We start from the raw sequence: 15,191 nt of genomic DNA on the forward strand, positions 1-15,191 counted from the left end.
ATTTGGGATCCTGTTGTTGGGTTTTGTTTTGTTTGTTTATTTATTTTTATGAGTGAGCCAGGAGCTTGAGGGTGGAAGTTGTGTTTTGCTCGGTGAAAATGACACAGTAGGGCCCAGAGTGTGCGTGAGATGTAGAGAGGGCGTGAGCATATTCGGGCGACGGCCCTTCCTGGGCTGGGTAGAGGTGGAAAACCTTTGACAAAATGTTCTTTTCCTGCATGTGAAATGTTTTCAGGACTTGGGACTCAAGTTCTGGGTTCTGGGGCAGCCTGGGGTCGGGGCTAGGAGAGGGTATGGTGATGAGGGCACACGCCTGGCATGCACCACACCCGGGTTTAATTCCTGGCACTGCATGGTCCCCCGAGCATCATTGGGGGCAGCCCTGAAGGGCCCCCAGCTCTGTTGGGGTGGCCACAGGAATCCCCCCACACTGTGGCCCGAGCAGTGTCTCACACCCTCCGGCCCCTAGTGCTACACCAACCTTCTGATTGGATAAGAGTCGCCCAAGGGGCCCCCAGCCTCCTGAGCCCCCGGGAGGGGGGAGCCACCAGAAGCATCCCACAGAGCCATCATCCCCCTGAGCAGGACAGACTGCATTTGTGGGACCCCAGATGAAATGAAAATAATGAGGATTGATTTAAAAATCATGAGGGTGACAGTGGCCAAAGAGCATGAGAGCCAGGCGGCACTTCTGAGCACAGACCCTGGAGACCTTCCCACACTGCCCAGACAGGGGCCCTGTTCTGGCTGGGGTGAGGGGGAGGAGGAGGAGAAGGAGGAACGGGTGGTGGGGAGGAGGAGGAGAAGGCATTTCCCTTACTTTTCAGGCCCAGAAGCCCGGAGGAAGTTCTCAACAGCATTAAAAACCAGGTTCCACATTAATTTGTTTTCTTTAGATGAATTGAAGGAGTTCCTCCAAGCCTTAGGAACATTTGGCGACTTTTGTTTTGTATTTTGGTTTGGGCCGCACCCAGCCCAGGGGACCATATTGGGCGCTGGAGGTTGAATGCAGATTGGCTGCCTGCAAGGCAAGAGACCTACCCTCTGTGCTATCACTCCAGCCCCCATATTTTTCTTACGAAAAATGTTGGTAAGACTGGCACCACTCCTCACCATAGAAACACGCCAGAATATTCTAGAACAAACTTCTTATAAGGCTTATTAGATCTATGTCTTTGTCGAGTCCATTTGCATCCTGGGGAAGGAGGTAAAGATGGGACAGTTTTTGTCTTCCACACAAGACACAAACCAAAGGCCTAGTGTAGAAAACCTGTTCTCTCTCTCTTGCTCTCTCGCTCTCCTTCCCTCTCAAAAATTTTTGTTTGGGACTAGAGTGATAGCACATCAGATAAGGCGTTTGCCTTGCATGCGCCCTGGTTTGACTCCCAGCATCCCATATGGTCCCCTGAGCACTGCCAGGAGTAATTCCTGAGTGCAGAGTCAGGAGTAACCCTGGTCAGGAGTAACCCCTGTGCTTGCCGGATGTGACCCAAAAAGAAAAAAAAAAGAAAGAAAAGAAAAGAAAATTTGTGTGGGGGCTATACCTGGGAGTGCTCAGGGATCACTCCTGGCAGGGCTCAGGGAACCACAGGGAATGCCAGGTATTAAACCTCAGTCTGCTAGGTGCCAGGCAAATGCCCTCCCCACTGCACCATCTTCAAACAGCCCCAGCTGGGCATGGCCAAACTCTGCAAGTCCAAAAGCAGCAGATGGGGTGTGGGGCGTAGGGTGTGAGAGTGGAGGGTGGAAGAGGGGCTGGGGATCACTGGGTGATCAGCTCCTACCCTCTAGGCGCAAGGCTGTATTCTGGCTCGCTTCATTGTACTGAGTGAGATTCCTGATGTCTCCACCAAGAGGATTCCCTCTCAGTCTGTAGCCTGGGGGCGGGGAGGGGGGTGGTGTCAGAGAAACAAGGACCGGGAGAGGGGAGAAAGCAGCTGGGCATTGCTGAAGGCACGGATGAGGAAGGCAGCTGTGGGGTAACAGGTTGGGGCCTGGCTGGGAGGAACTGCAGAGCCTCATGGGAGGAAGTGTTGCAGAGAGCCCGTGATAGCGGTCTGGCCCAGCACCAGAGGGGGGGGGAGGAGATGACATCAGTAAATGACGACAGGAACAGAGAGAGCCCCTCCATCCCCACTACCCTTGCCGAGAGCAGGAACCTGATTTTCTTTTCTTTTCTTTTTTAAAAATTTAATAGTGAAACACCATGGGGTACAGTTGTAGACTTACAAACCTTCGTGCTTGGGTTTCAGTTATACAGTGATTGAGTACCCAACCCTCCACCAGTGCCCATTCTCCACCACCAGTGGTCCCAGTGTCCCTCCCACCCACCCCCACCCCATTCCCCCAACCCTCCTGCCCCGCCTCTGTGGCAGGGCATTCCCTTTTGCTCTCTCTTTCCTTTAGGGTTGTGTGGATTGCAATAGAGGTATGGAGTGGCCATCGTGTTCGGTCTGTAGTCTCCTTTCAGCACGCATCTCCCATCCTGAGCATGCTGTTCCCTTTACTTGGTGAGGAACCTGATTTTCTTAGAGCTCGATTCGCATAGTTACAATACATTCTTTCCAAAGATGAGCATTTTCATGGAATGCCCTAAGGTACCAGGACCAAGGAAAGAGGGGGCAAGATAACCCCCCTGACTCCTCCAGAGATGGAACTTCTACAACAGCAGCTATGCCCAAGGGGGATGCGAGAAGGACCAAATTGGGACCTTAGCCACAGTTTCACATCCCCACCTGGCTAACAGCAGAAGGGCAGTACTGGAGTAGAACAAAAGCTGGTGCTTTTATTTTGTCTTGAGTAAGGCACCGGCAGGCAGAAGTACTGAGGAACACTGGAGCACCCCTGCTTCGGGCTCTCCGGAAGCACCGTTAGCCTAGAGGGGTCGGGAGACAACTGGAAATTCACCTGCTAAATGAATTCCTACTAAGTGCTCGTGGACCGGTGCCATCCTTTCTTGGGGCTTCCAACCATTTGAGATGTGAAGGGTATTGAAGCAGCTCCTGGGGCCTGTGTTGGCAAACGCATTCTCCCTGGACCCCACCCTTGGACCTGGAGAATGATGGATCTAGGGCAGCACACACAGCAAGGTTTGGGAGGCAGGGCATGGGGGCGCAAAAGAAAGCCCAGGGCAGATGACCTTTTAGCATCTCCCCAATTCCAGTTTGGTTTTTTTTGGGGGGTCACACCTGGCGATGCACAAGGGTTACTCCTGGCTCTGCACTTAGGAGTTACTCCTGGTAGTGTTCGGGGGACCATGTGGGATGCTGGGAATCAACCCGGGTCGGCCGTGTGCAAGACAAATGTCCTACCCGCTGTACTATCACTCCAGCCCTCCAATTCCAGGTTTTCATCTGATTCATCCTTCAGCTTCTCCCTGTCCTTCTGTTCGGCCTCCTTGCCTGTTCTCTCTGCTCCGCATCTCTATAATCAGGGTCAACACATGGGCCATCTCGGCCAGGTAGAGTAACAACACGTTCCCGTGTTCTCAGCTGCCCTGTGTCTCTTTAGCTGCAGTTCCCAGCAGGCCGTCAACCTCCTTGGGAGATCCTTTGCTCCCTCTGGCTCTAACCCATGGGGACGGGCTTCCACTGGACTCTGATGGCCATGGCCAGGTCAGCGAGCCACCCCTGAATGACTAATCATCGCTTTGCTCATTGTCAAGTCAGCTAAGTTAGCAGCTGTGCTGAGGGTGGGAGGGGAGTGCTGGCTGGCGGGGGATTGGGGTGGGGGGTAATGCAGTTCATTTCTGTTGGTCACCTTCATGCAAATATCTTGTGTGTTTAGCCCTTGTGATTTCCTGTGTTGAAAGGTTAGAGGCTGGTTGCATGATTCGTTCTATTTCTCCAATTGTGTACAATGGAGGGAAGTTTTCTGCCTTGATTTGGTGACATTCACTTTCTTGGAAAGAGTACTGTTTTTCTCACCCAATTATTAATTAGCCTTGCCCATCCCAGGTGGGGCGGGGGCGTGGACGGGCAGGCGGGCAAGATTTAACACTCTAAATTAGGAACATACATATGGAAAAGGCTGAGATGGAGTTGGGGGTGTTGAGGTGGGAGAGGGGAAGGAATGGAGAAGGAATGCCATATGCCAGATGATATCAACAATCCTCTACATCCCCCCCTCCCGCTACTATTGTTTTAAGACCCTTTTAAAAAATATTCTAGTGAATGCCAATTATAATTTTGATGAGGTGGGACAGCAGATTGGTTTCTTAGAAGGTTTGGAGAGACAGACATGCTGTGTGTAATGTTGCCTGTGCCCACATCGTACCCTTGCTTTCTTTCTGGATGACTGCGCTTCTACGTGGTTCAGCATGGTGGTACTGGCATGAAGTCAAGACTCTATCTAGGGACTGGAGCGATAGCACAGTGGATAGGGCATTTGCCTTGCATGCGGCTGACTGGGGTTCGATTCCCAGCATCCCATATGGTTCCCCAAGCACCACCAGTGATTCCTGAGTGCAGAGCCAGAAGTAACCCCCAAGCATTGCTGGGTGTGACCCAAAAAGCACTGCAGCACTGTAGCACTGTCCTGCCGTGGTGAGACTTGCTGTTATTATTTTCGGCATATCAAATATGTCACGGGGAGCTTGCCAGGCTTTGCTGTGTGGGTGAGATACTCTCAGTAGCTTGCCGGGCTCTCCAAGAGGGGTGGAGGAATCGAACCCTGGTCAGCCGTGTGCAAGGCAAATGCCCTACCTGCTGTGCTATTGTTCCAGCCCAACCCAGAAAAGCAATAAATACATAAAAAATAAATAAACAAACAAATAAAAGACTATCTATTGGATGTGATTGGCAGATTCTGGAAATTTACAGAGCAGATTTATTTATTTTTTTCATGATTGTTATATCTTTATTGAAGTAGTGTGATTTACCATACTGTTAATGATGGTCTCTGTGTACGTAATTTCAGTACCACACCCATCCCAGTGTACCCAGCCCCCACCCCAGGTTCACTTTTCCTTGTTCCCCCAACTCAATTTTGTGGATCAACTCTTCCTTTCTTTTGCCTATGGCCCTTTATTGCTACCTGTATCTTTTAAGTCCTACATATGAGAGAGATCACTGTTTCCTCCTGTCCCACTTTTCCCTTATAAACTTAATCACTCCTCAGCTTCAGACTCTTGTGTCAAGGGAGGGGGAACCCAGCTCCTCCTAAGATTTCGAGGGGTTAGAGGCTGCTCTTGTCACTTTGTAGACTGAATCCGTCGCTTGCAAGAGGCACAGTACACTTTGCATCTTTGTTCGGCTGAGCTGTTATCTCTTGTGCTTTAATTACATGATCCCTTAGGATGCTTTAGCCCTTCTCCACTGCCAGGGATGTTAATACTTCCTCCCTACACACCACCCTCACCTGATTTCCCCCCCTAATCTCATAAACCTCCTTCCACTCAGTCTTAGGGCAGCAGTGATTAGCTTTCTCTTGGTGTCCATTTCTGACAACGGGAATTTTTGTACTTTTCCCTAGATATAGTGTTGTGAGCTAGCCTTTGGTCAGTGCTGTTAAAAATAAACAGCTTCTTGATACCACGTGAATATTCTGAAATATCTTCCATGACAGTCTGGAACCCACTACGAAAAATAGTGGGGACAATGTGTTGAAATCCCAACCGAATCTGTGATTCAGTTCTTACCGGTAAAATGATGTTAACGTCTTCTTGGACTCTGTAAGATGTTTCCGTCGGAAAAAGCTGGGCAAAGCGTACATGGGAACTCTCAAATCACAGGAACATTTTCTGGGAATCTAAAATCATTTCAAAGGGACAAATTAAAGGCCACCATTTTTTGATAACAAACAGAAAGTTGTGAATGAACCTGTGTGCTTTTTCACGTGTCCGTACCAGACCGTTTCTAAGTGGGGTGTCTTGTACCCTACCATTGAAATTCACAAACCAGAAGGTCTCTGGGAGTCCCATATCTTTCTCCTATTTATTATTAGAATAGGATAGAAGTCATACTGTACATCAGGAAGCTCAAAACAATGCCTGGTATGCAGTAACAGCCTAATCAGTCTGAACTTCTTATTGAAGTTTCACTGAATTCCATCTCTACCTGGTGGCTCATATCCAACTGATCTGGCTCTTCATTTTCTTCTACTTATCTTTTTAATTTGGGGGTGGGGGTGGGGATCACACCTAGCTGTGATCAGGGCTTACTCCTGGCTCTGTGCTCAGAGATCACTCCTGGAGATGCTCCGGAGACCTGTATGTGGTGTCAAGGATCGAACTCGGGTCTGTCATGTGCAAAGCAAATGCCTTACTGCTGCGTCACTATCTCTCTGGGCCCTGGTTCTTAATTTTTAAATCGTCCCCATGTAACAAGCCAAATGAATCAAATTTCTCAATTTGGGGAGCTAATGTGCTTGGTTTCATTGTGTATCCCAGAGATAGTTAGAAAAACCACGCAAATCTTATTATCCCACATATAGGCCCAAAGGCCTCTCCTCTGAGGGGACTCCTGAAGGATTTGGACCTAGATAAATAACCTTTCTTCTGCTGTCAGGCCTGGATTTACAATGTGAATGCTAAGGGGTAGAATAGTGGAGAGTTTTCAGTGCTTCTGTCCCCTTGACAATATTTGGCAATGTCCAGAGAGATCGGACTGTCCCCAGTGTGGGTGTGATGCTACTGGCATCAGGTTGTGGTACTTTCTGGCTGTTCCTACGCCCGAGGTTTCGTCTGCCTGACTGTGGTTTGAGTGTCCACCTAGAGAGCGTGAATTCCACCTTCTTCCCCATTCAACCACCCTGAGCCTTTGCTTCAAGGTGGCTGACACAGGTTTTCTCTGCTTCCCAAGAAGAGTGGCGATGATGGGGCTAGATAGTACAGTAGGTTGGGCGTTTGCCTTGCACAAAGCCAACCTGGGTTTGATCCCTGGCATTCCAGTTGGTCCCCCGACACTGCCAGGAGTAATTCCTGAGTGCAGAGCCAGGAGTAATCCCTGAGCATCGCCGGGTGTGACCCCAAAAGGGGGAAAAAGAAAAGAAGAGTGGTGTTGAGGTCACTCCAACTCCAGGGCTCAGTGGAAGCTGAGCGAGGCGAGCAGTGCCCATGGCTAGGAGGCCTCTTGGCTTTGTAACATGCAGCTTTCTGGATCCAACGAGCCATGGTAGGGAAATGTTTTCATTCTTCAGCAGTTAGGTGCAAACAAATAAGCCTTACCGTCCTGTTCCTTTGCACTGAGGGTCTCTCCCCCATGTGCCTTGTAGCGGGCTCGTGAGAGCATGACCAGAATAATCCCCCACCCCCACCCCCACCCTCGGAAACCCACAGTCACTAGCCAGAAGAACACTGTTAGGGTCACGGGGCAGTGCTGGGCTGGGCGTCCTGACCCAGGCAGGCAGCGGTGGCCAAGACACAGCCATCTGTTGCAGCCTGCGATGTATGAGCACATTAGCACATGGCCGGCCAGCACACTCAACATTGTTCTCTGGGCTGAGTTAGTGCAGCCCAACCTCAACAAAGGGGACAGTTTTGCATTCAGGATAAATACAACCACTGAGGATTTTTTTCTCCCCCCTCCTAAGGATGGTGAACGATACGGTTCACAGCGCCTGTTTGGATGGCAAAGTGGGAGCTATGTTCTCCTCCAGGGCTTTCTCCCTCTGTGATATGACAGGGATGTTTTCTGGGAGTTGTTTATTGCCCAGAGAGATTTTTCTTTGGCTTTCAGATATGCTCCTCATGGGAAAGATTCATCAAATCTCTCTCTCTCTCTCTCTCTCTCTCTCTCTCTCTCTCTCTCTCTCTCCTCTCCCTGTCTCTCTGCCCTTTCGTCAAATTGAATATCTGTCTCTGCTTCGCTCTATGTCTCTGTCTCTGGAGCTGTCTCTGTTTCTCTCCCTCTCTACCCACCCACAGAGTCTGCCTCCCCAGGGATTAGAGCAAATTGTCCAGCTATGAATCCATTTAATTTGAAGGTCAGTCTAGGCTTCGAGGTCTAGATCCTAATTGGACTCAAAGACTCACCCCAGGGACTCAAAGCAGCGGGAGAAAATGTGACAGCTTTAATCATTTGTAGGATGGAACTGGCTTTAATGCCTTGTAAGCTGGTCCACCCTGAGTAGTCTGGGAGAAAACTGGGCTTCAGTGCTTGTAAGAGATTGCAGCTTTAACAAATGTTTAGGATATAGCTCAGTGAGGTTGACAAATGTTATATTTTTAGTGTGTTTGCTGATCCCCGGTGGCAGCGACGTCTTCCAGAAAATCCCTTTCTTTGGTGCCCGGAGCTCAACAACCATAGTTCTTCTCTTCTGTGGGAGAACCAGGGAAGCCGGGTGCTTCTTCCCTTCCATTTCAGAAAAAGTTGGTGACAGCGTCTGCTGCTGTGTGTTTTCCATGCACCTAAGAACTCCTCCCTAAATGTTTATCACTGGCTGGGTGGTCCTACCCCACAAAGATGGACCCTGGATCTCACCTCAGAAAGCTTCTCTTTCCCTGGACAAGAGACCAGGACCGGAACAAGCAGCAAGTGAAAGATCCACACATGGAACAGGGGAAGGAAGGTCAGAGTACAGCAAGGGAAGAAGAGAAGTCAATGTCTCGATTTACTGAGCTTTATACTCCAAAGAGCAACGAACACCAGGGCTGGAGAGAGAGGGAGAGAGAGACAGACAGAGACAGAGACAGACAGAGACAGAGACAGACAGAGACAGAGACAGACAGAGACAGAGACAGAGACAGAGAGAGACAGACAGACAGAGACAGAGACAGACAGAGACAGAGACAGAGAGAGACAGACAGACAGAGACAGAGACAGACAGAGACAGGGAGAGAGAGAGTATGAGAGCATAGGGTTTGAGGTTCTTGCCTTGTATATGACTGATCTGGGATCGATTCCTGCTACCATATACAGTCTCTCTCATGCACCAAAACAACAACAACAACAACAACAAAAACCAAAACAATAGAAATAAAGAAAAAAAAGGAAATGCAAATTATCTTGGAAGAATCCCTCCTGCCAAGGTCCCCCTTCCCAAGTTCAGTTGGAATTGATCGACTGACCAAGCCCAGCTGTGTCAGGGAGTTTTCAAAGCTGCAACATGCTAAGAACTCCTTCATCTCTTTGCATGTTTCAGGCTGGTGAGAGGTGGAGAAAGAGAGAGAGAGCGCGCGTGCACATGGGAAATGGTGTTGCACTGAATATTTAGGTTGCAGTCCAGCCTGAGATTACGGGGTGTCGATCCACGCAGCTCCCTTGATGTTTCTCAGACCCTCACAGTCTAGTTTAATGTTCACTTCTTCAAAGTGTGGCTCAGCTCTGCCATAGGAAGGACCCAAATATGATGCATGGAGGTTTGGTCATTTTTATCCACAAATCACAAGTGCCAAGGGACTGACTGGACATTTAGGGAAGAACTCTCAAAACACTTCCCACCATCCACCAGATTCTCACCAAAGACGGGTTCTCTATGACTCTAAGTGTATATACTCAGGGGTCCTTGACACCGGCTTTGTAGGTGGAAGGAAAGACACTGGGTATCCTTTCTGCAGCTGGACTTTGGAGTTGTGCAATGCCCTGGTGGGCCATGGCTGGGATTGCTTCTGTCCACCATTTTACCAGGCGGAGGCACAGCTGGAGGTCCAGAGAGGTCCACCGACTTGCCTGAGAAAGCCCAGCCTGCTCAGAGACCTTGATTTATCAACCCTAGCCCAGACTTGTTTTCCACCAGGCAGGTTAAATGCAAGACCTTCATTTATTACTCAGAAATAACTGGGACTTTGGCAGATGGATGGATCAGTGAAGTATAGCCTAGAGCCCAACCGGACGGGCATCATGCAGCCTGCCCTCACGAGGCAGGAAGGACTGGTCCATGATGCCAGGTAGAGGAATCTCAGAAACTCTATGTTAAGCGAAGGAAAGTAGATATAAAGCTGGGGAGGAGGCTGGGGGCGCTGAGTGCTGACTTTGCCATCAAGAGGCCAGGGTTTGAGTCCAGCACTGCTGGTCTACCAAACATCACTTGGGGGAGTCCCTGAGCACTGCCAGGTGTGACTCCCAAAACAAGAAAAAAGGAAAAAAATAGCAGGAAGAAGTAAAGAAGGAAGAGGAGGGGGAGGAAAAGGAGAAAAGGAAGAGGAGGAAGAAAGATCCCCGTTACATGAAACACACATGAGGGAAAACTGTCAAGGCAGAAAGCACAATTGTGGTTGCCTGGCAAGCAGGGAATGGGGGCAGGGGAGATTCTAACACAGTGATGTTCAAGAACTAGAATCACAGTGACACAATGTTCTGGAACTACAGTGTCACTAATGTTCTGGAACTACAGACACAGGGACACAATGTCCTGGAACTAGACCCAGTGATGCAGTGTTCTGGAACTAGAGCATAGGCAGTGTTCTGGAATATTCTGGAACGACAGTAAAAACAATGTTCTGGAGGTGGCGAAGCCCTCTTTACCTGAACTGGTTGGTTTCATGTCACAGGAGCTCAGTCTCAGTGTGATGAAACAGAACGAAGGGAATGAATGAGTTGGAAGAGCTAATGGCTTAAATAGGAAAGTGAGGGGTGCTGGGCAGGGTGGCTGAGGAGGGGCCGATTATCTGGAGAGTAACTGGTCTCTACACCCCTCCCCACTGCACTGGACCAAGTCTCCTTCTGCCTATCCTGGTCCCTGCAGCCTGGCTCTGCTCTGGGGTCTTCATTAAGTGCCACTTTGCGGGTGGCCTGCGGCGGACCCCAGTCCAGCTCCTGGGAGATCCCACTCTGTTCTCCTGGGGTTCCCACCACCCGCCAGAGCAAGACCAACCCTCGGTCCTCCAGCTGACCCCACACTGGACATTAAGAGGCTAAGAACCCAGGGATGGGCAGACTGGGGGAGGGGAGTCAGTAGGGAAGGGAGGGAGAGGAGAGGAGGGTGAGGAGGGCGTCCCCTCCCTCTGTCCATGCCCAGTTCTGGCCCAAGTCCCTTGCGCCAGGCTCTCTCAGTATCCTGCGGGGGCAAAGTTCCCCTCTAATTTTTTCTTCTTTTTGGGTCACACCGGTGATGTATAGGGGTTACTCCTGGCTCATGCACTCAGGAATTACTCCTGGCGGTGCGGGGCGGACCCTATGGGATGCTGGGAATCGAACCTGGGTTGGCCACGTGCAAGGCAAACGCCCTAGCCGCTGTGCTATTGCTCCAGCCCCTGCAATTTTTTAATATTTTATTTTCATAAAGTAGTTCACAATAGTTCATTGCAGATAATATTCAAACACCAATACCACCACTGAGCACTCTCCCACCACAATAAGAGGGAAGTGTTTGAATGTTGTTGTATGCTGTTGTATTTCATTCTGGAGCCATTTAAGCCCATATATAAGCGAATGCAAGCAAGTATGTTAAGACCAAACAAATGTGTCCTACTTTTGGTAGTCAGTGGGCTAGAGTATAAATAAGAGGTCATGCAGCCTGCGTTGCTCTCTTCTGGGAGCTTTGGTTTATAGTCTCTGGGTCTTGGCCGTTGATGAGATTACATGGCACCCGGGACAGGTTTTGGGTGTGATTGCCAAGCTACCCTGACCCTCTGGATCAGGCCATGGAGCTTGCGAACTGACAGCAACAGCTCCGACCCCCATGCCCCAAGATGGGGTCCCCATGGGGTCTGACTGCCATCCTGGGTCATAAGACCCAGTTCATGGGGGAGAAAGGGAGTAAGTAGGTTCTGGGACCAAGGCCAATGAAAGTGTGACCTGCGGGAGTCCAGAAATCTTAGGTTTGAAGAAGAGTCAGAAGTGGGGCCTATTTATGGGTCTGGGGGGCCACCCCTGGCTTGCCCCCCTTCAGGACACTTCCTCTGCAGGGTTCCAAGAGGGCTTCCAGGCTGGCTTCTGGGACCCTCCGGGCTAAATTCTGTTGCTTCGGTGGGGAGGGACCCCCAACCCTTTGTCAGAGGCCTCACAGTTGCTCAAGAGTAGAATCCCAAAACAGATAAACTTCCTGGGCTTGGGGGCCTAAGGAGGGGGCTTGGGGGCACCTGAGGCTGCTGTTTCTTCTACCTGTACTGTCCTCCCTCTTCTAGGCCAAGCAGGTCCTCAGAGGCCACTGTGTGTGTGTGTGCCCTAAGTCCTAGGAAGTTTCAAGGGTATAACATAGGTCAGTGGCTTCTGGGGACCCCAAATGAAGACTGAGTTTTCTACATTCCTGCTTTCTCCTTGGAGTCTGCTGCACTGAAAAAAGAAATCCACCAAGTTCCTAGGTTGCAAACTAAACCCAGGGGGCTAGTCTGGGGGACCCAGGGGCCCTGGAAGAAGAATGAGTACACCCCAGGGGCCACTGCTTCCCACTCCCAGGCTCAGGGGTGTCCTGCAGCCCACCCGCCCCACAAGATGCAGTGAAATCACTGCATTTCCTTGAAGAGATCCCACGCCCCACAGCTAGGACCTCCTTAGGGGTTCCCTCCTCGCACCATCTCTGCCCCCCTCCCCGCCATGCCTGAGTAATGCCACACTGTCCAAACTAGGGCTTCAGGGACTAAGGTGTCCCAGATAGAAATCTGAAGCCCTCAGAGCTTCACCCCCCCTCCCCCGCCCCCTGTTCCCTGCTCCAGGATTTCCCCAAGTGGTCGCAGAGCTGTCTCAGTGTGGCCCTGAGAGAGAAGGGCAGGACAGCAGCCCTGGGGAGACCTCCCAGAGGTGGGGGGCCTGAAACTAGACATCTGGGCTACCACTTCTGTTTGCTGACCATTCCCTCCTTGGGCCAGCCTACCCTCTCTGTGCCTCAGTATCCCCCCTCCCCCAATGGACCGATCATTACACCATTGAATGAATGCAATGAATGACCTGGCATGACCTTCAATGCATGGAATGAATGCAATGAATTTCCTGCTTTAAACTTTTAGGGGTGCCTTATACTGAGTCTGCTCCTCCCAGGCCCGCCTCTTCCACCAAGAACCCCACCTCCCAGCAACCTCTCACTTCCAGTCTGCTCCCATGCAACCCCCACCAGACATTAGGGGAGGGGTGGAACCCCTTATCTCTGGTCGACCCTTGCTGGCTTACCCACTCTTCAGGGCTCTATGGGATCTCCAAGGCTTCCAGACAGGCCACAGCTGGGAGGTCCCCAGCTTCCCTAGGAATGTGGAACCAGGCCCGTGAGCACATCTGGGTGTGTGAGTCCCTGAGAATGATTCTGTGCCAGGCACCCCCCCACATTAGCCCCCTAGCCTGAGACTCCCTCAGCCCACTAAGCCTCTAGGAAAGAGATAGGAAGCAGGGATGTAAATGAGGGAGTGAGCCCGTGCTTAGCCAAAGGAGTGATTTATGTGCTCAGCCAAAGGGGTGATTTATGTCTGAGACCAGGGGATGTATCTTCTCGGCTGCCCCGCCTCCAAGCTACGGGTGCTGCCCTCTCCCCAGTCCTGGCTTCCCTGTGTGGAGATAGTCCCAAAGCTTATCCCCACCCTAGTCAGGTGGATGAGTTCCTTGAAGTGAGATCCCTGTCAATCTTCCCCTCCATCTCTACAGGGCCTGGTCCAGAGTCTCTGTCAGAAGGGACTTAAAATGACAGGAAACTTCCAGCAGGACCGCGGGGGCGTGTCTACTTCACAGTGGAAGCAGGAGAGAACAGTCGCATCCAGACGTCATCCTCTGCAGCACATTGGCTCCCCCAAACCCCGCCAACAGTGCTCCATGAGCGCAGAGCCAGGAGTCAGCCATGAGCACCAACAGGTATGTCCCCCCAAAAAGAGTGGGAGCACAGATGGGTTGCTGGGTGGATCCTGCCCAAGGGGGAGGTAGGGTCAGGTTGAAGGGACCCCCCCCCCAGGGGCTTTCAAATCCAGTGTCAGGGCTAGGGGGTTGGCAGTAGGCTAGACCACTGGTCTACTTGTGCTGTGGTTTTGATTCCTGTCCCGTGGGTTTGATTCCCTGCCCTGGGTTTGATATCTGGCACCATCCGGGCTAACGCCTGAACAGAACGAAATCCGTTGCACACAGTGCCAGCCCCAGAAGTTGCACTCTGGGAAGGCCCGGGGTTCTGGGGGAGTCTCAGCATCCTCCACTGACTTCCCAGATGTTTGGGTCTTCCTGGCCCACCACAACCAGAGAGCCTCCCGCTTCCATCCCTGCTCTCTGCCACCCTGGAGAGGTGCCCAGGCCTGAGGGTTGGCCCATTCCCTGAAGGAACAGAGATGAGGTTTGGGCTCCAAGGGCGCTGAGGCTACCTCAGCCAACTCTTATCCCTCACTCCTACATCCTGGCCCAGCGGCTCAGTCAAGCTGAGCTGAGCGCAGAGATAGATCCTGGTCGCGCCCAGATGGGCTGTCGCTGCCGGGAAGGCTGGGGCCAGCGCCTGGGGCTTGCACACCCGACAGGGAGAGCCTCTGGGGTGCTGGGTGGGGGCGGGGAACAGCTTGGGGAGGGGAACAGCTGGGGGAGAATCCGGGAGGCACGTGATGACCTAAGAGGTCCCCAGGCTCCAGGACTGGGGCCCACGTGGGGGCTGGGGGAGGAGAGAAGCACCCAACAGCTGTTGGCAGAAAGGGACCTCCGCTCCGGGGATCCCCCTACCCCCGGAGGGGCTCTCTGAGCGGGTATCCAGGGTGCCACCTCCAGGACGCGTGCTCCCCTGGCCAGCCGCGCCGCGCCGCGCCGCGCCGTCTGGGCAGGTGGTCCGGGGGCGGGCCACAGCCTGGCTGAACCCAGGCAACTTCTGCTTCCTCGGAGGCCGGGGCTGGGCGCTGGAGAAAAACTCGATTTCTACCCGGGCGCAATGCACGTCGCCGAAGCGGGCACCGGCACGAGCCTCGCGGGGCGGGAAGGCGGCTGTGCCGGCGCGCGCTTCCCCCTGACGCGCCCGCAGCCCGCTCGCCGAGCGGCGCTTTCCAGCGAGCCGACTCCAGCTGATCCCTTTTTTCGTTTAAAATTTTTGTAAGTTTCGTTTCAAACGGGATTTCGGGGGAGAAGGCAACTAGATTCTGCCTGCCTCGCTTTTTCGTGGATGCAGGGGGCGCTAAGATCTCTGGGTGGTCGCTCCATCTTCGGGCAAGCCTGCTGGTGCGCGGCCCCCATTCCCCACATGCGTCCCTAGCTAGGGGAAGGAAACGCCATCCCGGGTTTTGTGCAAGGAGTGTCTGCTCAAGGCCTGATTTCGTCGAGAAATGGGGTTCCAGCTCGGCTGTAGAGCTCTTTCACCTTCTGCCCCCGGGAGAGCCCCAGTTTCTGTGCTTCTGAGGACTCCTGCCCTAAGAGATGACGGCGCTATAGCCG

This window comes from Sorex fumeus, unplaced genomic scaffold (genome assembly GCF_029834395.1).
Source record: "Sorex fumeus unplaced genomic scaffold, SorFum_2.1 ptg000265l, whole genome shotgun sequence".
Taxonomy (NCBI): Eukaryota; Metazoa; Chordata; class Mammalia; order Eulipotyphla; family Soricidae; genus Sorex; species Sorex fumeus.